Raw genomic sequence first — 23,144 nt, 5'->3', positions numbered from 1 at the left:
GTAAAATTATACACAAGCTCCCGACAGTGCATAAACTCAGTAGGCTAGGAATTTACTGGCACTCTGGGAGACATTCATTAAAAGTTTCATATATTGGTATGATATAACATAATTACTTTGAGAAGAACAGTACCTCATTACAGATTATTACTCCCATTTCAAGTAGCTTCAGGTTATCAAAACCAGCGAGGAGAACCTGTAGGTGCTGTGTGTAACCTGGTGATGCAGAGCTTTCACCAGTAACTGTGATCTGCTCCATGGCACAAATGACCTTATGGCCTTGAGTATTCAATACCCAAAGGAAACTGAGGCAGGAGTTTTGGTGAGCATCACTCAGATACACCAGTTTTCAGCATGTGCTTTGGTGGCACGCAAGCATCTGAGCAACTTGAGCAGTCAGCTTTTTAAATTATGGTTGCGACAAGTATTGAATTATCTGTACACATTTTGTTCAACTCATGGAGTTCATAGGTAAAAATAGTCTCCAGAAGTTGTTTTCCATCCACATGCCATTAATAAGATTTGTCTGGAAGTGCATCATTAGATTTCATGCCATGCAGTCATTCTAAGACATGCTTCACCAGCATATTGATGTTAGAAATTTGGGTCTTAATGCTTAATCACATTTACAGCCATGAGATGGCGGCTGAAGTAACTGTATAGATTTGTGGTCAAAATCTTGACTTAGCAATGTAAAGTTAATTAAATAGGACTATAAAAAAATTAGTCTGATAAATATCATAGTTTAAGTGCATATTTTTTGAAGTGGCAGTTCAGTGATGTTGGCTGCAACCTCTTTTCTTGCCTTATTTCTGGAAAGGAAAAGGCTCAAGCAATCTAGGTATCATATTAGTTAAGTATGAAGATACTTGCATCCCTCCTCAAACTTGTTTGACTGCAGAGAGAAGACATAAATATACAGTGCCAAATTTAAATCTGTGAAGCTGTTACCACAGAGGAGCAGGGAACGCACTGTTGAAGGCACACTTGCTGTCACCCATGGGAACCCAACATTCCCTGAGACCAGCATGGGCTAGGAGGGCTGCTACCTACAAGAGCTCTTTTAGAGATCAGTTTCTTTGGGACTTGTTACAGCACATGTAAAGAAAACATTTAGATTCTATATATGCCTGCAGTACAGAGAGCTATTCCCTTGTGAGTCTTGATTTGTCTGTGTTTCTAAAGCATGTGGAAATCCTCAGAGAAAAGTTGAAAGAAGCAGTGTAAGATAATCCTTATAAGCACCAACAAGGGGAATGGGAGTCACATTGCCCTCTTTTCTGTTACAGCCCAATAGCTTCAGCTCACGTCAGAATATTCTGATTACTCTCACTTAGTTCTTTGTTGTATTATAAAAACATAGCACTTCAAATATTTCCACTGTTTTGCCTCAGTGTACACCTAGACACATCTCAGCAGACTTAAATTCCATGCTTAGTTTTCTATTAAACTCTTAGTTTTCTGTCTCTTAAAGGAAAGCTTGCTGTACCTTTTTGCACATTTGCTACACTTACGTCAGTAATATGTCTAAGAAAGTCATCAAAGGGCTGAGATGTGTGAGATTTATAAATGCAGAAGGCACCGGATTCATGAACTCTTGTCTTTAATAAAATTATGTATGGAATAGATCATCTAGTGGAGCAGCTGTCTACATTGAGCAAAGAGAGGGTAAATGGGGTGTTGGGAGGTACTGATCAATTGGAACATAATTTTGTGCTAGTATTTCTACAGGGAAAAAAACATCAGAAAAGTGAATATTGAAACTTCTGAGCCTTGTTGCACTCCACTAGTCTTGGCTCCCTACTTATGTGCAGTGAGACACATAATCCCTGGAGGACAGGGTCTTATCATAGTTCAAGTGCATTCCTATATATTCACTGCCTCTAGAATAAGAAGCAGAAGTAATATCATTACCCCAAAATGTGCTTAAAGTGTTTCTGCAACAATGTAATCACCAAGTACAGTTTAATTCTACTTCCCATCTCTTTTTCAATTGCCACCCAATTCAAAGTGTTTCCTGAGAAAGAAAAGTACTGTTTCCCTGGCAAATCTATTAGAATGAGACACCATTATGGACCACTTTTTCCTCTACAGGTGACCAAAACCTGTTCATTTGTTTGGAGCCACAGAACACACCCTGTCTACCCTTCCAAAGGATAGGAAAGCACATACAAAACTTCTGCATTTTAGAAAACTCTACATGTGTTTAATAAACACATGTAAAATTGAAAAATTTAACAAAAAAGCAAACTAAAAAACAGCAGGAAGCAAACAAACTGTGAAGGAAAGAGAGGTCCATAACTTCTTTTTCTGAAGTCCAAAAACTGAAGTAATTTGTGATTGCAGACAGAAGAATATATTTGATTCTTTTCCTACTACAATTAAAATTACCACACTGTAAATAAGGCAAAGTACCACTAAAAAAAAGGAAACCAATATATTCTATCTTGATATTCTAGTCAATCGGTGTGCTTAATATTTCTCCAGAACAACTGCATCACACCGATATTGGTAATGGAATGATATATTTTTAGGGAGCCTAAAATTATTGTTTTTCAAGGTAACCTTGGTTGAACCCATTGTAGTCCTTTAATCAGAATTCTGATAGGAAATCCCTGAGAGCTACCAAGAATATAGTTCACTGAAATAATGAAAATACCTTCCTTTCTTCAAACCTAAGCTCATTGAACCAACTTAAAATTTAGAACCAAAACAAAACACTTCCCTTAAGATTAATTCAGCCAGAAGGCAACAACTTTTTGCTAACAAAATACTTTCAACTGGTTCAGCTGAAATGACACACTTCCACAGAAAATTTCAGCATTGTAGCAACTACTGTTCCTGTCCCCAAAACCTCAAAGAAGTAGTAATACTTGGGCTTTGGTCCTAAAGCATATGAGATAACATTGTCACAATTTCATAGTGCAGATGATTGCATACAGCCTCTAGGGATCTTCCTTTTTCAATTCCTGAAATAGATATGACCAAAATGTCTGAGTGCTGTTCACATCTAAGCTGAATGTTCTGGAAAGGTAGGCTATGTTTATTACAAGGCTGACTTGCTGTGCTAGGATATTACAATGAACTAATTCATTTGTGTTAGGTACATCTCTGTTTCTCTTAGCAAACAGTCGCAGTCAACTAGTAATGCCAAGTAATTCCAGTCTTGACAAAAACAAAATGGACTTGTTTAAAATTAAGGAGTCTCTCCCTTTCAGAGATATATGTGTTTTTAAAAAGTCATGTTTTTTCCTCTAATCCACATTTAAATTATAAGATGATATTTGCCCTGGGTGATTTTTCTGGAGTAAAAGATTCTGACATTCTAATATCAGAAATTGTAAAATATTATATTCTAACATTCATCTGCATCTTTGCTGAGTTTCATCCCTTTCATTTAAGATGGGTACAGTTTTAATCACTTGATTTATTATTACTATTATATAGTATTTATAGTACTCAAGAACTTAGTCTTATTCTCTTCTCATAACCACTTTCTCAGTGTGTAGTTATAGTACAGCCTCCTATGATGCCACTATAAAAGAACTATTTTTTTGCTCCTCTCCAAAATTTGAATTCCTCCAATTTACTGAAATCTTTAGGTTGTTAATTTAAGTAATATTGTTGTTTAGGTGGGGACTAGACTTAGACATGTGAAAGAAAATAGTAATTATCATGAGCAATTAAAATGTTTCTGAGAACTCTATCCAAAGTCATCAACTTCTCCTTGGATACAATTCTGATACACTATTTGACATCTTTCCTGGGTGATGAAAGGTGCCAACAATTTCTATTCTGCTGAATTCTGAATTTTTCATAGTGACTTCACTTAAAGTATTCAGCAGATGAGCTTTTCTAATTTTGTCACACTTTTGTCACACAAAAAAGTGTGACTTCTTGTTATATTAAGATCAGTGATGTAAATAGTTGCCACACGTTCTTCGGAAGATGTTATTTTACAGTAAATCAATGAATACATTGACAATGTATACACTGATATTATACCATTGTGTTTCAGACGAAGTTTAGTCAAATAGGTTTTTCTTATCTAGGTTTATATTTTCCTCCATTCTGTTTCACAAAACTGTTATCTAAGCTTTAAAACACAGCCACCTGAAAAAAAGAGAAAGAAAAAGTTAATAGCACCCTTTTAGAATACCCTTTTTTCACTTTCTTTTTAAGTGTGGGTTTAGTGACAGGTTCCTTTTTCATTCCTCCCTATTCCACAAGAAGAAAAACCTCGGAGAATAGTGAAATAATTCTGCAGTGCCCCAAGGTGAGAACTTCCTTCCACATCTCATCTGACCTCTAGAAATAGCAGGCTGTTTCTATCAAAGTTTGCAATTTCCTTAATTTTAGTGCACAGCAACAAGAACACTGCTGGTCAGTGGGAAGTTTCAGCTATCTCATCATGTCTAAGAAATGGAAGAGTCTGGAATGACTTGAGTGATTAGACAATAAAAATTGGTGTGAAGGACAGAGAGAACAGACAACAACAGAAGATAGTGCCGTTCCCCTTGTTGCAATTCCCCCATCCCTTCAGAGTTTCTCAGGATGCTCTGAAGAAGCAACTAAGAAGTAGCTGGCAATTCAGCTGCGACATGTTAAGTGGAGGGTATCAAGGCAGGAGAGATACCAGATATGTAAACAGCATGTTTATGTTTCTTGGGATGTAAATACCATATGTAAAACTTGCCGTCTAAAACTTCTTCAAAACCTAGCAAAGGACAGTAATGAACATCTTCAGTACTGAACCACTAAATTAAATATGACATTAATGGGAACCATTTAATGCAGTTCAGCTCTGCTTTGATGGCCATTTTAATTAGATCGCTGATGAGCTAAACTGAAAAGCTGCTGACAGCATCAGAAAACCATGGCTTGCAATACGGAACCTCATAAGATATTGCTGGATCCCAATTTGCATATATAATTAATGAGGTACATCTCTCTCTGGGTACTTCTTAGAGAAGCATAATTTGATTCAGGTGTCAGGCAAACAAATTGGTATTCACTGGCAACCCTCTGGCCTATAATCTGAGTACTAAGGCCTTTTCCTCTGATGGGCTCCAGTGGTGGGATGCTGAGACTACTGTGGCTGTCTTCCCCCGATTACGGGCTAAAAGGTAACCGGTCTGTTGATGTAAAAGTTCAGCTGATTGTCACTGCATGTGTAGGCAAGAAGGTTAGATGAATTTTAATAGCAAGAACTGGAAGGGTGACAAATATCATAACTCTTAAAAGCAATGAAAATTCCAATAGAACTAAAGTCTACCACATAAAGTAGTATCCCACCCAATTTGTTTGATCTCATATGTAGGACATCATTTCTTCTCTAGCTTTCCAGAGAGCTAAGGAAATTAAAGTCCAGCCTCCTTTGAACTTGAAAGGAAAAAAAGAAGAACAGTAATTCTTCTATGACTATATTACATGGATACTTTTGAATGGCTTTGAAACAGGAAAAATAAAACTTAAAAGGCTTAATACCTCAAATGGGAAACAGCACCATAACTACACGATTTCGAGTGTATGGTCACTACCGCTTTAGAAATACATACTTGTATTGCAGTTTACCATGTAATATTCAACAGTCAAAAATTTCTGAAGTCAGTCTGGTTCCAAAAGTTAAGGTCTAAAAAAACCAGAATTTGCTCCACTATCCTCTGTTATCCAGAAAATTCTGATATTGGCAGTCAATAGGCAATGACTTTTACTGTAAAGCCCTTCAGTAAGCATGGTTTAAGGAACTCCATCTTCCTCCTCACATAGGAAAGAAAAGATCAACTCAGTAATAAAAAAAAAAAAAAACAAGATTCAAAATAAAATGAGTACTTTCAGAAGGTCATTTATACCTTAGTGCCATGCCTTGTACTTGTTGTGCAGCATCAGGAATGGCTCACTAGAAATTATGAGCAAAGAGTTTTGGAGAGTAAAGAATACATATAAAGAATAAAGCTGGCCATGCAATAGAAGTGTTCAAAAATATCCTAAAAACTATTTCTTTAAAAAGAAGAATGGAAATACAGCGTGATCTGTTCACTGAAATGAAAACCATTTCAAAGGTAATATAAGCAGTATCTCCAGAATCCTACTACACACCTCCCTCTGTGACTAGTGATGCTGAGACCTTCTCCGTTTTTATGGAATGCACTTGACTGTGGCCATACACCTATCATCCTAAGGTCCCCTATCGTGTGAATAGACTTCAGATGATAAGAAAAAACACAATGAGGGAAAGCCTTGAGAACAAATGGCAATGGAGGCCAGGGAGATGAACTGCTTGGTATGCTACAGGCAGAAGGTTAAATAGTGAGTTAAAAAAAATAGCAACCTTTTGGATAAGTAATCGGGCAGGAGCTCCAGTTTTTGCATATCCCACATCGAAGGTCCTGTTTATAAAAGGCAACACTCTCATCTTGCTAGCAACTTGCCAGGTACCACAGGCCTGGTTATTTACTTTATTGGCCCCTCATCTACTGTCTTCTCTTTCCCCATTCTTTGCCTTTCTTCTTGTTGGTTTGTATGTGTCACTGCCAGAAGCCTCTCTGCTTTTTAATTTTCTTGCCTCTTTTCCACTCAGTGTGCTTACAGAGAGGATGCAGAGATGAAGGAAAAGTGTGATGTACACAGGTCACTACAATGTGACATTTACAAAGAAAGAGCGGAAAGTATTCACTTCAAGAAGGGAGCAGTAATTACTGGGCTGTAAGTAAAACAGAAGTAAGAGCTTGAATTGCTTTATAATCTTGAAGACAAAAGAATTTGTGCACAGCAGTTGATATTTTCCTTGGATAAACACCTAGATCCCCCATTTACGATTTTGCCTTATGTCTTCATCTTTCCAAATCTCTCCCATTTGAGTTTTCCTGGCCTCAGGTCTCTTGGCTAAATAAAGCATCTACACGAAGTGCATTATAATCCCACCCAAATACATCTGAATTACTGAAAGGAGTAAGACATGTGTGATCATCTGAGTAGCAGCTGAAATCACCATTCAGTCAAAAGCTATGTACATTATACAATTAATGTAATTTATTTGAACACTTAGAACCACATTTTGACTCTCATCTCAGCCTGGACGAGGGATTGCTAAAAAGGTCATATGGGAGCATATCTCATAAATCCTCACATTATTGCAATAAAATATTTCAGATTTGAAATAACCAGGTTTTTTGAAAAAGTGGAAGAGGAAAATGCAAACATCAGGCTGCCATACTTCAGATTTCTTCAGCTTATAGCTTGGCTGTCTAAACTAAAACTTTGTAATTATTTAATTTGCTTTAGATTAGTGTTTCAGGAGAAGATTTTTACTCCCTTTGCATGACCTTTTTCCCAAGAATTTCCCTCTCTATGCTGTCCTAGCTGGAGAAGCTGTGTTAATCGGATTAACCCTATCAGCAACTGAAGGGATTGATGGCAACAAAGCGAAGGATGAGGCAAGTGCACTTGATCGCCACTGAAGAAGGTTGGATAGTGTTAATCCCTATAAGTAAAATGACTAACAGTCTGAGGGACTGGAACAAGAAGGTTAATAGTGAAAATAATTACCTACACGGGCATGTAGTTAGAAAATAGGGGTAAGTGCACTTTCCATATCTGGAGGAGAATGGAGGCTGACAGTGTGAATGCCTGGAAGAGGTTTCTGTGGCCTGCAGGTGCTACACGAGCATTTCAGAGGAATCAGGCTGTAAAACAGCACATATGTGATCTGGGAGACCCTCTGCAAAAAAAAAGCTCAGCAATCATCCCTGTCAGTGTCACTCATGTTTGCAGATGGACACTTTGGTAGAGAGGACTGAAAATTCACTTAGATCAGAAGGTGACCTCCGCCTCTCAGCTGCCTTTCCTGGCAAGGGCTATACTCCAGTAACGTTTCCTGAAGAAATACAGCAGTGGATAGCAGCAGTTTCTGGGATTTAGCACTTGCACTTCTCCTTTGACTGTGTCAATTTTGGAGCATTTGCAATAAATGAGGAAATGTATCTACATTTGGCATCTAGCATAGGACCTAATCATGTACCTACAAACTTTTGCCTGGAGATGAATATCTGTTGACCAATATATACATATGCTATGTACATCAAGGCATGTTTTCGTAAACTGTTTTGTCACATTGACATAATTAGAGGAAGCCATGAAAGCCCTGAGCTAGGAAATGTCTGTTTTCTGTAAATGCTGCATGCCTACGCAAAATTCAAGAAAATCATAGGCTTTCCAGTTAATTATGGTGAACTATGGGCATTTCACATCTGGAAAATGCCCTTCAACCTAAACAGTTATCTAACAATTTTAAAGAAACTGAATCTGTTTTCTTTGGACTACTGCTAGCACATTGGTAAATTTAATGCCCAAGATTGCAAGAAAAAAAGAAATGTAAATACCAATGTAAACATTTGTGTATGTATGTGGCCCTGAATACAGATATTTTTACAAGTAACAGCATTGTCCTAAGAAGTTTGATGATAAACAAATATACCCTTTTGAAGTACATTTAACACCAGTAACAATAGGTTATCTTTAAAAAGCACACAAAAAAATCCATTAGTGATACATATCTAGAAACTATTTCATATATGGGTATTTAGAGGTTTAGCAAAGGAGAAAGGTTAAATAATGCCTGTCTCTGGCACACATGGCATAAAACATCCTTTGATTGGATGGTTTTCTCCTGCTTCTTCATCCTTCTTTTACACCTTGCACTCCCAGTGAGGGCATCCATGTTTGAAGTTTCTTTTCCCTCACCCTGCTGTCTTGTACAAAACCAGTCAGAGAGAAGACAAATTGCTACATTGAGTTGATAGCAGCTCAGCAAACAACCAGCAAATCCCAGCTTTGGTAAAGCGGGCAACCCAATGAATCCCCAGGATCAGTGTCAGACCATGCTTTTCTCACTGTCTACATGTGCTTACAAAAGCACATGAATGGGAAAGATTGGGCAGTGACGATCTGTACTCATGCATGCAGTCAGTAGTAGGCAGAGGAAAGTAAGTTAAGCAAAATGTGTAGCCTGTGATCTCTGTTCCGTGCCTCAGGGTAAGCCTTACGAAGGTTTTTGTGGCTGGGGTATATATATTCTGGGAGAAACTGTCCATTTCAGTAATGCATTTCCTTCAACCATTTTGGAGTCAGTCTACAGACATTGATTAAGCTTTGTAATGCCCCTAAAGTATCTCAGATATCTGATCTTATATAACAGATGAGTGGTTTGAAGGGCAGAGAGAGGTTTTGTCCAAGGTCGCAAAATGAGACGTTGACAGGATTAAAAATAGATCTCAGGAATCCTGGTATGAGTCTTGCTTAAACACACTGCCTCTCAAGAGCAAGAGTGTATATACATGGTGTGCATTTCCCAGAGCCTTCCTACATTAAATATGCCATAACAGCCAATAAAATGCAGAAGAAAGTGTGCAGTATAGTGCAGAGGCATTTCATGAGATGGTGAGGTTTCCAGCCCAATTGTTTTTATTCCTTTTAAATAAGAGGGAAAGATCAGAAAATAAAAAAAAAATAGAAAAAAATAGAAAACAATCTCAAGCAGTTCCGTTACAGCTATAAAATGAAAACAAGAATTGGGAAAGGATGTGTCACTTTCATCTGCCACAATTTTTCTTTTATGTGCCAAACATCATACCTAGGGAAATATGAATAATATGAGGATATCTATCTTCTGGATCATGACAGCATTACCTTAGGCAATTTCCAGCTAAATTGCTAAAGCTAGTTGAAATGTTTTTGATAAAGAAATTGAAAATGTTTGCAGAATATTTTTATATCTGTATAGAGAATTAAAATGGGTGCATTGGTTTTTTTTTTTCCTTGTCCCTTATACCATCTCCCTCTCCTCTCTCCCCTTTCTACTTGCAAGTTGGATGAGAGAAGATAAAAGGAATGAAGACAGTGAGTAAAAGAAGAAGAAAGGGGTTTGGATAAAAAAGGGCAAAGGATTTTGAACATTATAACTAGCAGTCAAAACAAACCCTCTAGAAATGGAATATTCCAGAAATTAATGTCTTGAAGTCATGTTTTTCAATTGCATTCGCAGCTAAACCTTGCAAAAAGTGTCAGACTATCTTAATCTCAAACCAAAAATGTGTATCAGCAATGTTACTATTTTTCTTGCTACACAACATTTCTAGAACACTATTATTTAGATAATACAATAGCACAGCAAAAATTTTGCTATCACCCCTTCATTATGATTATTGGCTGTTATTGCCTTCTTAAATCTAAATGTAGATTCTTATCCTACAATGTTTAAAATGTATATTAAACCTTATGAATGCAGAGAAGTTCCACCATTGCTTCCAGGTTTTTGAAAATGATGAATGCATTTCACCACTCTATTAAATTTCTGCAGCGGGGGGATGAATCAGGCTCAGGGTTTTAAATAAGGCACTGTTTCCAGAAACTGCAAGCAAATTGTATAGATCTGACTTTGGGTGAGGCCAGAAAGTGATTTCCATTAGTTCTAGGACAGCCCAGCCTGCAGTTTCCAGTGGGGCTGGACTCTGCCTTTATGAAGAACTGAATCGGTTGACATCATGTTGCAGCTTCTTTCACTGAGGGGCAGTCAGACTCAGTGGTCCACATCCTCCATTGCTCTACAGCTATGTTTGGAGTATTCTAAAAAAAAAAAAGAAAGTTGCAGCAAATCTGCAGTGCCATATCAGGTTTGTGGCTTTTCAAGGATAGTGCAGGGGCGCAGGACAAAGGCTACTGGGAATCGGTGACACTCCTACTCCCTCTGCCCTTGTATTTTCATTCTCAATTTCATTATTTGTGTTATTGTCTATCCAGGCTTTCATAGAAGCACTGCAAAAACAATTGCCCATCTATTTTAATCCAACTTGAATAAGGATATTCCCAGACCATTTGCAAAAAAAAGTCTGGTTTTCATTATTTATTGTATCACTTGTGCTAAAATTATGAGGACCACTAAGAGGACCAGAGGCTGAAACATATAATGCATGATGAAAAACCAGGGCAGCTGGGTTTGCCTAGCTTGGAGAAGACAAGGCTAAGGGAGATACAATTGCTATCCTCAGGTCCCTAAATGGGAGGATATGGAGAGTCAGACTCCTCCCCAAAGTGCAAAATTAAAAGACAAGAGGTGACAGTCACAAGTTGCAGGGAAATTTCAGTTGGATGCAAGGAAAAAAATCACATTCAGGGTGATTCAATGCAGGAGCAGAGAGTCTGGGTTCCTCCGTGCTTGGAAGTTTTTAAAGCCTGAATGGGAATTGCTCTGTGCGACGTGCTCTGATATTGAAGTTAACCCTGTTTTGAGAAAAGGATGGACAATATTTCCTCCAAAGAGTTGCTTCAATGTAGATTATGTTGTAATTCTTCTCCAGGAGTGCACCTGAGCATCATTCTGAATCTAAAAATAAGTGAAGGAAAATAGTCTTTTAAAGTCCCCTATATGTTCTACTTAGACTGTGAATATAATTTCTTGCGAAGAGCACAATAGTAGAAGTCATTTTGTAAAGTGTTAAAAGGAGCAATGAAGTTTTTATAGCTTCTGCATTTACTAAGCCAAAAAACGTTAGCTACATTGCCTTCAAAATAGTGATACACAAACCAAAAACATTTCCACTTTGAAACTTCCCTTGACTACCATCACCTTTTATTTCTATCAACATACAGAACTTAACACTAAAACAGGTAATGAATCCCAATACATAGTATAATGCAAGCAGGAGTTAATTAAAAAAAAAAAAAAGGAGACGATGAACTTGCAAAGCTATCCTTATGGAAATTCACATGGAAGCATCACCTGCAGTTTTGGCTATCTGCTAAACTGTACACTGCTTTTTAATTACTGCAAAATCTGTAGTGAGAAACATTTGGAAGGCAGTGCTCAGCAAGACCTTCTGAAGAACAAATATTTAGGAACTATGCAGTGTAGGAGGAAAATTGGGATTTGGCTAACTGAGCAACCATCTGTCCCAGGCTGTTAAAAAAAACCACCCCAAGGGGCATCCACCACAGCTTTTATCTGTAAATTACTCCAAGTGCTCATAGGGAATAATTTATTCTGCTCAAGGATTTTTATTGCCATTGCTAGTTTCATGCCTGTAGCCAGGAGGTGACGGGAGATATGGGATATTAACAGAGAATAATTGGAATATGAGGAAACTCAGGAAAATACGACATGAGCTGCAAGTGGATAATGAGAATGAGATAAGCCAAAATTTTTGGCAGGGAACTCTGACAGAATTATTACTTTATATTATTCCTAATCTTAAATAACTTCCAAATGACAGTCACTGTAGTACAAACTATCCTTCCCCCACGTGATATGCTCCTAGACTCTAAATGCATAGAAACAGTAAGACACACCAAGTCATTTACTATCTCTAACTGAAGGATTCAGACACTCCTCTGTTATACATCAAGCTCCTCAGTACTACTAGCCTGAACATAAACAGAAATGTCAAACCTAGCTCAGGGTTTTAAGAAATTAAATACAGAGTGGAATTGGTTGGGAATACTATCAGAAGAAATCCCAGAGTTCTTCTGGGTCCCGCTATAGATACATAAAAACTGAGTAGCCTTGAGGGTATACATAACCTTAAGTGACCTAGAGTCTGTGATACTTCTCACTGACATTATCCTAAGCTGATGCAAATCCATAGTGTGGATTCATGATAAGAATTCATTGGTGACATTACTGCTAGTTTATGGCTGTTTTATGAAAAGAGAAAGGTCTTCTGCTAGATTTAAATGGCATCTAGGAACTTCTCCTAGTGCCTTCTGCTAAAGGTCAACAAGGTGACAGTTCACAGCATTTGTATCACCCCCAGGGGTGAGCAAAAGTTGGGGGAATACATGAACTCACTTTGTTCTCCAAGTGCTTGTTCTTCTGGCTTGAGGACAGTAAACTATGGTGAGTAACTCTTAATCCCTTCATTGGTTGATTAGGACTCTTCGTACCCATTTTAGCTGGAGGCAAGGTTTCAACGAGGAGGTCATTCCAATAGGATGTTTCTTAACTTGCAACAGCCCATACAAACTAGAATTAAATTGTCAGCAATTGTACTTACCCAGATCTACTATCAGTGTTTATTTTGGTCTCATTCCACACATAGCACACCAAACATATGGGCTGTTGGCAAAAAAAAAAGTAGAAAAATGACAGCTGAGGAAGATCTCTGAATCAGAGATATCATAATCTAAGGAATGAATGAGCATTCTCATAACATATAAGCCGTTCTACTGCATATAAATGCATAGAAGTACATGAATGTGTGGACATAATGCTTGTTCATTAAAATCATTATCACTTAATGTCCTAAATTCCTGTATTGCCCTGCTGCTATGTAGCTTTACTCCTTTTCAGTTCCTCCAGGTGAGAAAATAAATAGGATTTTGCTAGGCTGGTGTCCGTCACTTCTCAATCACTTGCACACAACTAGCTGTCTCCAATTTCACAGGAAATAAGTAAAGGACTCTGGGCTTAAGTATCCTTAATCACAGCTGTATTTGATTCACTGTTTTATATGTTGCAGTCCTCACTCTTTCTGCACCAGACCATAAATCGTTTCCTTCCTCCGAAGAAGCCAGTATTGCCTCAGTGTGGTTGAACACAACACAAGGATTTTGCGGAGAGCTTACAGCTTTCACTTTAGCTGTATTCCCAGGGGATTTAATTTCTTTTCTCATACTTCACACTATCTTTTTCTGCAGTAAACACCTGCTCAATTTAACAGTTTTCCATTGTTCTTATTTTTTTCAAACCAAAGGTGTCTTGGTAAGCCTGTGTACTCAAGACATATACCTACTATCTACGCTTGAAAAATTACAGTTGTCATTGGAAGTCCACCTTTCAATCAATGTTTGTCAGTATAATGTGATAGAAGAACTCTGCAGATGTTTGGCATTCTAATTATTCATCAGTAGCATATTGTTCTTTTGTATGTGGAAAAATAACTGAAGGGACATAGGACATTTTTCTGTGTAATGCAGAAACATTTTATGGCTGAACTGAAGTTCATTGTGTAGTGCAAAAAAGTGCTATCTGGCTGGATATCTGAGAGTGAATATGGACTCAGTATTCCATGGACTTATCTGGACTAAGCAGCTACCTATTCCACGGTCATTTGTACTTGTGAGATACTGGACTGGGAGATCTTTCCTGTTGGAAATCCAGAGGAGAGACTCATGCATCAGTTTGGGAATGGAGTTTTCGCTGTCCCCTCCAAGGCTCCTAAACATACCACCATTGAATATATCAACATTTTATCTACTTTGTAAAGATAATCTCTCACTAGGGAGGAAACAAAGACAAAGAAATAATGCAGTACATAACTCTAAAAGTTTTTCCAATGTTTTTTGATGAAGGTTGGAGTTGACATCCATTGCTCTCCTATGGATTAGCTCACAGGCACACGAGGAAGAAAAGAACCGGGAGCTGCAACTTGTGGCATCATTAAACATCCATGCTTGTTGCTCTTGATCAGCTTTAATAAAAAAATGACTTCTATGAAGTTACTAGGAAGCACTTACTTCACTTCCAGTCCCTGAAAAACAGCTCATAAAGGCTTCTATTAAGATTAGTATGCCATTGTTAAACACACAGATATGGCAGTCTTGATGCTTTCAGGATCTGGAAGTCACCATGAAACCACCTTTGTTTCTACATGTTTTAATTTATAAAAAGGCATATGATCCCCAAGACTGACTGGTAATCAGACATTTTCTGCTTGCTATAATATTGTTGTGAAGGAGATTCCTATAGCTACATCTCAACACATCAAGAACAGAACGCCAACTTCTTTTTATTTTAACACCATAGATATGAATAATCTGTAAAAGAATTCCTACACAGAGAAAGAAAACATAAATAATTCAACATTTAATATAGTTTAGATTTAATTCCATGCATGTTCAAAATCTGTAGTGGGCCTCTAGAAGATGGTGTGCTTTTATTGGCAGATGAGGAAACAGCTCAGGGACTCCCTGAACTTTTCTACCAGCCTAAGTGGAACTTCAGTCACATCATTCATTGGATGCTTTCCATCTTTTTCACAGGGTGTGTGAAGAACTAATTTGATTTTGCTCTCATTGCTCTAGTGCAGACTCTTAGGCTTCTGAAAATCAGTTAATGTCATAAAGTACTTGTTTTTAAATTCTGCTGGTTCAAATCACCATGAACACATGAAGACAAAGGACAAGAGACAAAGAAGGGATAGCATATTATACATTGTGAAACTCATTGTTAGGCAGTACTAATGCATGGAAAGTGCCATTGTAAAAAAAAATATTTCATTCTCTCTTTTTTAACAGGCTTCATTTCCAATGTACTAACTTAGGATAAACCATTCCAAATTTATTCTCTCCGTTTTCTTTTTCACAACACTAGCATAGTTGTTTCTTCATAAAACTTTCCATTGGATTAACTCTTCCTCTTTCTTATTTGTCAGTGTTCTTTGTAACAGGTTATTGATATATTTAGTCTGCTAAAAACTGACTGTACAGCCAGAGCTGGTCTGTGTTGCCACTTCTAGTGCAACAATTCTTTAGTCTTGGGGTGAAAGGAAAGTTATCACGGGCTGGTAAAGTTTTCCCGATGTAACCCTGGGAGCTTGTAATCAGCAGGCATCCAGGGTACCACTCTACTGAACTTCTGACTGTCCTCTCTCTGCATGGTTGTTATGTAATATGGCAGTTGTTAGAGCATCTTACAGAAGGCAATTGTGTCTTGGTTTGTTGTTTCCCTTTATCTAAAACAGTGAATGCAAGCTGAAATTATGCAATTGGTCTCCCTTCAAGAAAAGAAATTGCAAGGAAAAGAGAAGATGCTGTTGGGCATACAAATTCACAAAGTGGAACTGCTGGAAACAGGTGAATGCAAGAAGTTTTAGGAAGAAAAAAGGGGGGGGAAGGAAAAAAACCAAGTCTTTGTTGGGTCTCTAAGTAGAGCAAGGAGCTGCAAAACTAGCCTTAGCTGAGACAACACCAGGAAAATGAGTCAGGCAAGACCCCAACCACTCACCATTCCACGGGATAGCACTAAAACTTGGATTTGAGGAATACAAACAGTATTTTCCCCTTCCCTGCCACATAGACTTGTACAAACAGTTTATCTGCGAAAAGTACATGGAAAATTGAGCCACTAAACACTGACATGGAACTCGGGGGTGCATGTGTGATGTATGAGTAAACGTGGGATGCACCCATGTGGCCAGATTTCTAGATGTGGAGGAGAAGGGTTAGAAATATTTATACATCTACATGTTGTGTTTTAGGAGAAAAGGGTTTGGTGGCAGTTTTTTCCACCCCAATTTTTAAAACACGATAATGAAAGACTGAGAAAATTAAATTTAGCCTGAAAATAAAGAATCTGTTACCGAGTAGCCAATAAGAGGGGTTGAAAACTGACAGTTCTCAGACTTGAGGGTTAAGAAACCCAGCAGCACATGAAGGTGGTAGCTCCACTGCAAGAAAAGACTTGGCCAGAGAGAAGGATGAAAAGTAAGAATTGATATAAAGCATTTAAAAGTATCCTTCTTCTCTCCCCTCCACACTTCTCCTCCCCTTTGAACTTCTCCCCGCCTTTGCTCATCTTCTTCCCCTATTGGTCTTCTTCTCCTCCCTCCCTTCGCTCTTCTCTCCCCTTTCGCTCTTCTTCTTCCCTCTTCGCTCTTCTTCTCCCCCCTTCGAACTTCTCCCTCCTTTCGCTCTTCTTCTCCCCCCCTTCGGACTTCTTCTCCCCCCTTCGAACTTCTTCTCCCCCCTTTCGCTCTTCTTCTCCGCCTCTTCGAACTTCTTCGCCCGCTCCCCCTCCGCTCTTCTCCTCCCCCTCTTCTCCTCTCAGCCTTCAGGGGGTGCCCGTGGCTTACGACAGCTTCAAAGTGGTGGGCGAGGTCGGGGACGTTTACGACCACCAAGGGCTCATCCACCTGAACATCGAGGCGGACTTCATCTTCAGCCTCTAGAAAGGGAAAAAAAACTGATGGGTGTAATTAATAAAGTGGCCCCTAGTCATATTGGCTGCCTGATCCATGGGTGCTTTAATGCTTCTATCCCCAAGGCTGAACGAATGTCTATTGTAGAGTGGCAGGAGCTGGGGTTGAAAATAGGGGATGAACTGAAATTTGAAGTATTGCATTTGGATTCTGATGCAGCTGGGGTGTTCTTCATTCAAGGAGGACTCACTAAGAGCAGCATGACGCCAAAAAAATCTGAGACCTTCACTGACAGTACAAAATGCAGATGAAATTCCAAAGCTTGACCACCAGGAAGATAGTTTCAATGACTCTGGGGGAGGTAATGTCACAGAGCAGCATCTAAGTGAGACAGATAACACTGGGAAGGAAAATGGAGAAGAGCAGAATGTTGATGCTATCTATGAATGGAGTATGTGATGATAAAAACAAAGAAGGAGAAAAAGAGAAAACATAAGCAAGAAGAACACGAACATGTATTGCCTACTAGTGACTCCAGTGGTTACCAAAGTGACCATAGAAAGTCAAAGAAAACGAAAATAAAGCATTGCAATGAAGTTGAAGAAAGTGAATTATCTCAGATGTCACGAGAGCCCAAAGCAAAAAAGAAAAGGGAGTAAAGCCTGAAGTGCCTTTGCTGAATAAGATTCAGACATTTTTATAAGTTTCCAATAACATCCATTTGAAAGAAAAAAAAAAAATTAAAGAGTAGAGAAGGCTCAGAGGAGATCTTATAGTGAACTTTCAGTACCTGAAGGGGCTACAGGAAAGCTGGAGAGGGGCTATTCATAAAGGCTTGTGGGGATAGGACCAGGGGGAACAGGTATGAACTGGAGGGGCAGATTTAAACTGGACATCAGGAAGAATTTCTTCAGCATGAGAGTGGTGAGACACTGGTACAGGGAGGTTGTGGATGCCCCATCTCTGAAGGTGTTCAAGGCCAGGTTGGATGGGGCTTTGGACAGCCTGATCTAGTGGGATGTCCCTGCCCATGGCAGGGGAGTTGGAACTAGATGATCTTTAAGGTCCCTTCCAACAATAACTATTCTATGATTCTATGGTCTACAGATCACTGTGTTCAGGAAGATGAAATAAAAATGAAAGCTTAGAGGCTTTCTGAAAACTCGAGAATTAGAGACACTGCCCTAAGTGTATGACTTGTTGTTATGACTGTGTAAGACACAGAGACACAATTTGGGGATTATTAAGAAGAATTTCTCCCAATAGGCCTGACATTTCACCTTGCAGGTCTGACATCTCCTGACAACAGGTAGACCTGGGAACATGGTTAAGGGTGAATAGCAGTATCCAGCACACAGAACAAAAGAACTTCTAAAATTAAATACCGGCTAAGCACAATGTCAGGGAAGAAAAATTAATGTTAGAGGATGTAAAAGTGTGTTTGTTTAAAAAAGCACCAGTAAGTTTCCTAATGGAAGTTTCTCCACAGCTGTCATATTACAGGGATAGCTGGTATTTTGTTCTATTTTTATTGGGCCTTGACACTAGGCTCAGTCAAAACTCTCACCTCTGTACAGTCAATGGCTAATTCAAACTACGTTACAGCTGTTACAATGCTGCTCTTGGGACCCACAGGATGCCCTGTGCTTGGCAAGAGCATGTGTGGGACGACGGCGTTTGATATGGCAGGTCTTGCATGGAATGGTAACATGAGAGTGTGTGCACAGGCAGTGGTGTGAGGCTAGAGGGGCCAACTCTGCTCAGAGGTACTGGACTCCATCGCAGGTCATGTACAGTCCAGGGTGCATCTGAGGCTCCACTACTCCAGTGGATGCAGCCAGCAGCTCTGAGCAAGCTGACTTCTTTTTCTACACCACCATTAGCATGGAAAATGGAAAAGTCCTCAAGATAGCAGAAGAGCAGGAATCATCATCTGAAGTTTATTTTACTGCCTTCAGAAAACCACTCCATTCCTTGGTATCCTGACCTACAATGATGTCTCTTTCTTTCCTCACTGGAGCGCTACAAAGCTTGATTCATTAGTGCTTGTAGCCTGTTTTAAAACCCTTAACTGAAATGTGCTAAAGTGAAACACATTGGGCACAAAGCATGCAGATAATATTGATGCTTATACGAAATATGCTTCAATAAAAGCTTAATAACTTACCAAAAGGCAATAAACCTGAGTGTTACCTCAGATGCACTACACATGGCTAATTTATTATTCCTGACATGATTCTACCTTGGAGAGACAATCATCACAAGCTATTTCGGAAAAGGGCTTTACAGATAAGCAAAATGAATATAATAGTCTCCTTAGCCACCATAATTCAGCATCACTGCTGTGACTGCTGAGCCAGTTTACACTAGCTGCATAGCTGGACCAGTTTTGCTTGGTGTGACCAAAATGAATGATTTTGTTCACCTGCTGGAATCTTTTGGCGTTTGGGCTCAGAAAGGGAGTTACTGGAGGACTCCGGTTCCCCAGACAAATTTGCAAACTCAATTTCAGTCAGAAAGATTATACCACACTGGTAATCTCTTTCCAAATTGAAAGAAATTCTTTGAGAGAGCCCTGGGAATTGAGGTCATGGTGGTATTGTGATCATTTGGAAAACTGTCATAATTACTTTTACTATAATCATAAATAATGTATGATAATCCATATCATACATCATGGAGCATAGAATTTTTAAAGAGGAGAAAAAACTGACTTGAGTAGATTAGAGCTGAGAGGCAGATTTTTAGCAGGATGAGGTAGAACTAGATAAAGTGGGTTTGCTCTTGTTGCACTGAAATATTCATTGTAGGCAGCCCTTGTTCACGCAGTGAGTTGAAAGCTCTGGGTCCTGCTTGCAGAGATAGTTCTCTGGTCTCTGTTTTGTAAATGGGCATAAAAGGCAGAAATACTCTTCAGCATGTTCTTGCATGGTGAGAGGTCACAAATAATTACAAGCATATTTTGTGAAGTATATTCAACTCATCAGTAGGAAGACATTCTAAAAGATTTTTAACCTGTTTAAGCTAAAAGACCTTTAACCTGTTTAAGCTAAAAGACAAAACAAAACAAGACAAAACCCAAAGATAATTGTCCCAATTGCCTATAAAGATTTTTAATATTCTCTGAGGAAATATTGTTATTTTCCACAGGTTTTTTTTATATTTTACTTTTTTTTCTGTACTTCACATGGGTTTAATTATTTTTGAAGTACAACTGAAGTAGAGTTAGGCAAAAGCAGTTCAGAAAATTGTCCAACTGTCTTATGGAGACTTTTACATATGTTTTTAACTTTCTGTGCTCTGAGCAAGCCTCATGATCTGGCACGTGTTAAGCACACAGCAATCCCCCTATCTTTCCCTCATCCCAGCAAGAAGACCTTCGTATAACATTAAAGGCCCTCTTTTGGATAACTGAATGTCTATAAAGAACTCCCTCCCCTTTCCCCACCCCCAAGATATTCCTCTCACCACATGAACTTGGTTTTTAGAAGTCAATCAAAAAGCACATCCTGGACTCTCCCATCCTGGTGTCCTGCTCACTTCAAACTCCCAGGAGCCTATTCTCGTGCCCAAGCCACCTACGCCTCACAGCAATTTGCCATCACTCTGTGAAATGGCTGAGGAAACAAATCTGTCTGCGAGTGAATCTTTTCTTGATTTATTTTTCAGCCATTTCATTCCCATAGTTAGTTCACTGAATGATGGCTCAAATGATTTGCCTGTCCCAAAGGAAAAGTAATTGGGAAGGGATGGAGGGGTAGAGCCTTTTTGGAGGCAGCCCTGAGTTATGTCACCATGATAACAAAACATGAGATACCAGTAACAAGCTATTTTCATCTTGTCAGAGTGCCAGGTTCTCAAGAAAGAAGGTAAGATCTTACCCAAATGTGTGTTTCTTATGCTCCTGCAATGCTGAACTGCTCACCCCTGGCGCACACAGTGGACTGCAGGGGAAAGGGTCCATCAACATTTCCCTGTGCTAGGGCTTTCCTCCTCATTCTCAGCTTTCTATCAAATAGCAAACTGATATGCCAGCAACTTATTTTTCAGTGAAAACAGCAAGCTGTACATACTCTGTGTTTTAACTGATTAAAGCTCCAAAATGGAAGGTCTGGGCTCACACTGCACAGGAAAGTCCTTGGCAGTCCTTTTGAGACAAGCTCAATGTTTAATCTGAATTGTATTACTGCTATGACCAAAGAATATCCAAATGCCATGTATTCCTCTCCAAACTGCTTTTAATATCTGCTTAGAAATTCATGCCATATTCCAAAAAATGTATTTTAATCACCATAATTTTATAAAATGCAGGAACACAGCATAAAAAGGAAAAAAATATCATCCTCTAAATGTTGTAACCCAGCAGGCGAATAAGCAGGATGATATTTAAACTGTGAAGTAATGTGCACACCTACAGTACAAATGTTCTTTATCAAGCATCATATCATCATAAAGTTGAGATAAGTAAAATATGTTGCATAACCTCTTGCAAGAAATGAGACACAAATCCCAACATAAGTAAACAAAAGGATGAGAATTCTTTCATCTCAAAAAAACCTGATTTCCTGCTCTTTCCCAAATGAAGGACAGGAGAGAGATGAAAAGTTAATTCAAAGGATAAAGAAAAATTGTGGAAAGCCAGAATAAACACCATCAAATAAAATGAGTAATTTAACTCAGTGTTCTAATGAATTAATAAATACAAGTACTAACAGCAGATGCTGGAAAGCAGAAACAAAGAGCTATGTAGCAAGTTGTGTCCATTACAAAATAGACAAGGAAATATAATAGGGATATCTTTATTTTTTACATACCTATAATTTTATTCAAGTCAGTTATGTCAAATAGTTTACAAGACAGACCATAGGTGATGTGGCTAGTGACATTACTCAGCATTTTCCAGGTTAAGGGAGTTTTGTTGCCATTCTTATTACTATTAACTCTTATTACTGCTGCTATTATTACTGGCCACAGATGTGCCAGAAGAATAAGTACAGTAATTATGTGAGTTCATATGTGTGTGTGTCCTCCTATAAATTAAATCTTACTGAATTTTTGATCTTTTACTAACATCAGTAACTTCATACATCATAATTAAGCATGTAAAAAAGGTCTAAAAACCAAGAAAAAAAGTCAATTTTATGTGTTTTGTTACAAGTAAAAAAAAAGGTTATATGAATAACCCAAAAGCTGGAAAGTCAAAATAAAATCATCATGCAAATTCATCGCAGTATGAAGTTCCTCTTGTCATTGGTAAGCAAGCTCAATAACTTGTTTAATGAACTCAGTCACAGATGGAGACTACACTGGAGACTTTTCAGAAGCAATTCTAAGTCCTTCTCAAAAAGTAACTGTGTCAGGCATTTGGGGACTAAAATTCATGTAAGAATCCACCTTGAGAGGACACAGAATTGATCGCACGTATCTGTGCCTCATACAGTAGTGTGTCAAAGCAAAGGGAGCAGGGAGGGCTAAGCAATGGTTTGCACCTGAAAGGGCACTGTTTGTTAATTCCTGCTGCTTTCATTCAAGGGAAAAGAAAATAATCCACTCTCAAGCAGTATCCTAAACAGTGAGTCAAAATTGGTAGTAAATAAACTGGGCTACCATCCTTTTTTTACCAGTAATCTAACATTTTTTCTCTATACATTCCTCTCAAAATAGAGTTGTGGGGAGACACCCATGCAGAGGCCACATTCCTCTGCCAGGTGTTCCACAGTGGGACCTCTGCCTCTCACTGTATCTTAGCACAGACAGCACGCTGGTGGTGGAGCACACATCTTCTGGACTCTTGGCTCTAATATGAGTTTAATCTTTGCAGTCTGCAAGGCACCCTATCACTGTCTGGAAAAGCAGATGTCTTGGAGGAAGTGTTACTGGCTGAGTGCTCTTATTGCTGGCTAAGCTGCATGATGGGCAGGGATGTAAACAAGCCACCAGCTGTCCTTCCTGCAGGAACTGGTCCCATGCGGCAACATATTTTCAGTCACCCCATGAGCTGCACTCACAGGAACTCCTGCGCCCCATTCCCTGTTCCCAGTTCACATGGAGATTTGGGCAGAAGATATAACAGCACCCTGCTCTCCCTGCTGCCGTGGGGACAGCTTGGTCACAAACTTTGGTGTAAATACCCAAAGTCTACTGACATCTCATTTTAGGCTCTTCTGCTCGATATACTCTTCTGAGCCTAGATTTCCTGACTCCTAGTTCAGCTGCCCTTTTCAATAAATTTTA

At 38.8% G+C, this 23,144-nt stretch overlaps 1 long non-coding RNA gene across 2 annotated transcripts in view; it reads left to right on the top strand.

Annotated features, from left to right (window-relative positions):
* The window catches only part of LOC128851901 (uncharacterized), a 28,482-nt gene extending 11,362 nt beyond the window's left edge, over positions 1 to 17,120 (top strand). For both annotated transcript variants that reach the window (XR_008449433.1, XR_008449432.1), the window contains 2 exons: positions 15,735 to 15,846; positions 16,820 to 17,120. This is a non-coding gene — a long non-coding RNA (uncharacterized LOC128851901). The remainder of the gene's footprint in view (positions 1 to 15,734; positions 15,847 to 16,819) is intronic.
* Positions 17,121 to 23,144: the final 6,024 nt, after the last annotated feature.

Source organism: Cuculus canorus, chromosome 3, assembly GCF_017976375.1.
Source record: "Cuculus canorus isolate bCucCan1 chromosome 3, bCucCan1.pri, whole genome shotgun sequence".
Lineage (NCBI taxonomy): Eukaryota > Metazoa > Chordata > Aves > Cuculiformes > Cuculidae > Cuculus > Cuculus canorus.
The sequence above is the reverse complement of the archived record's forward strand: the minus strand, read 5'-3'. Positions and strand labels throughout refer to the sequence as shown.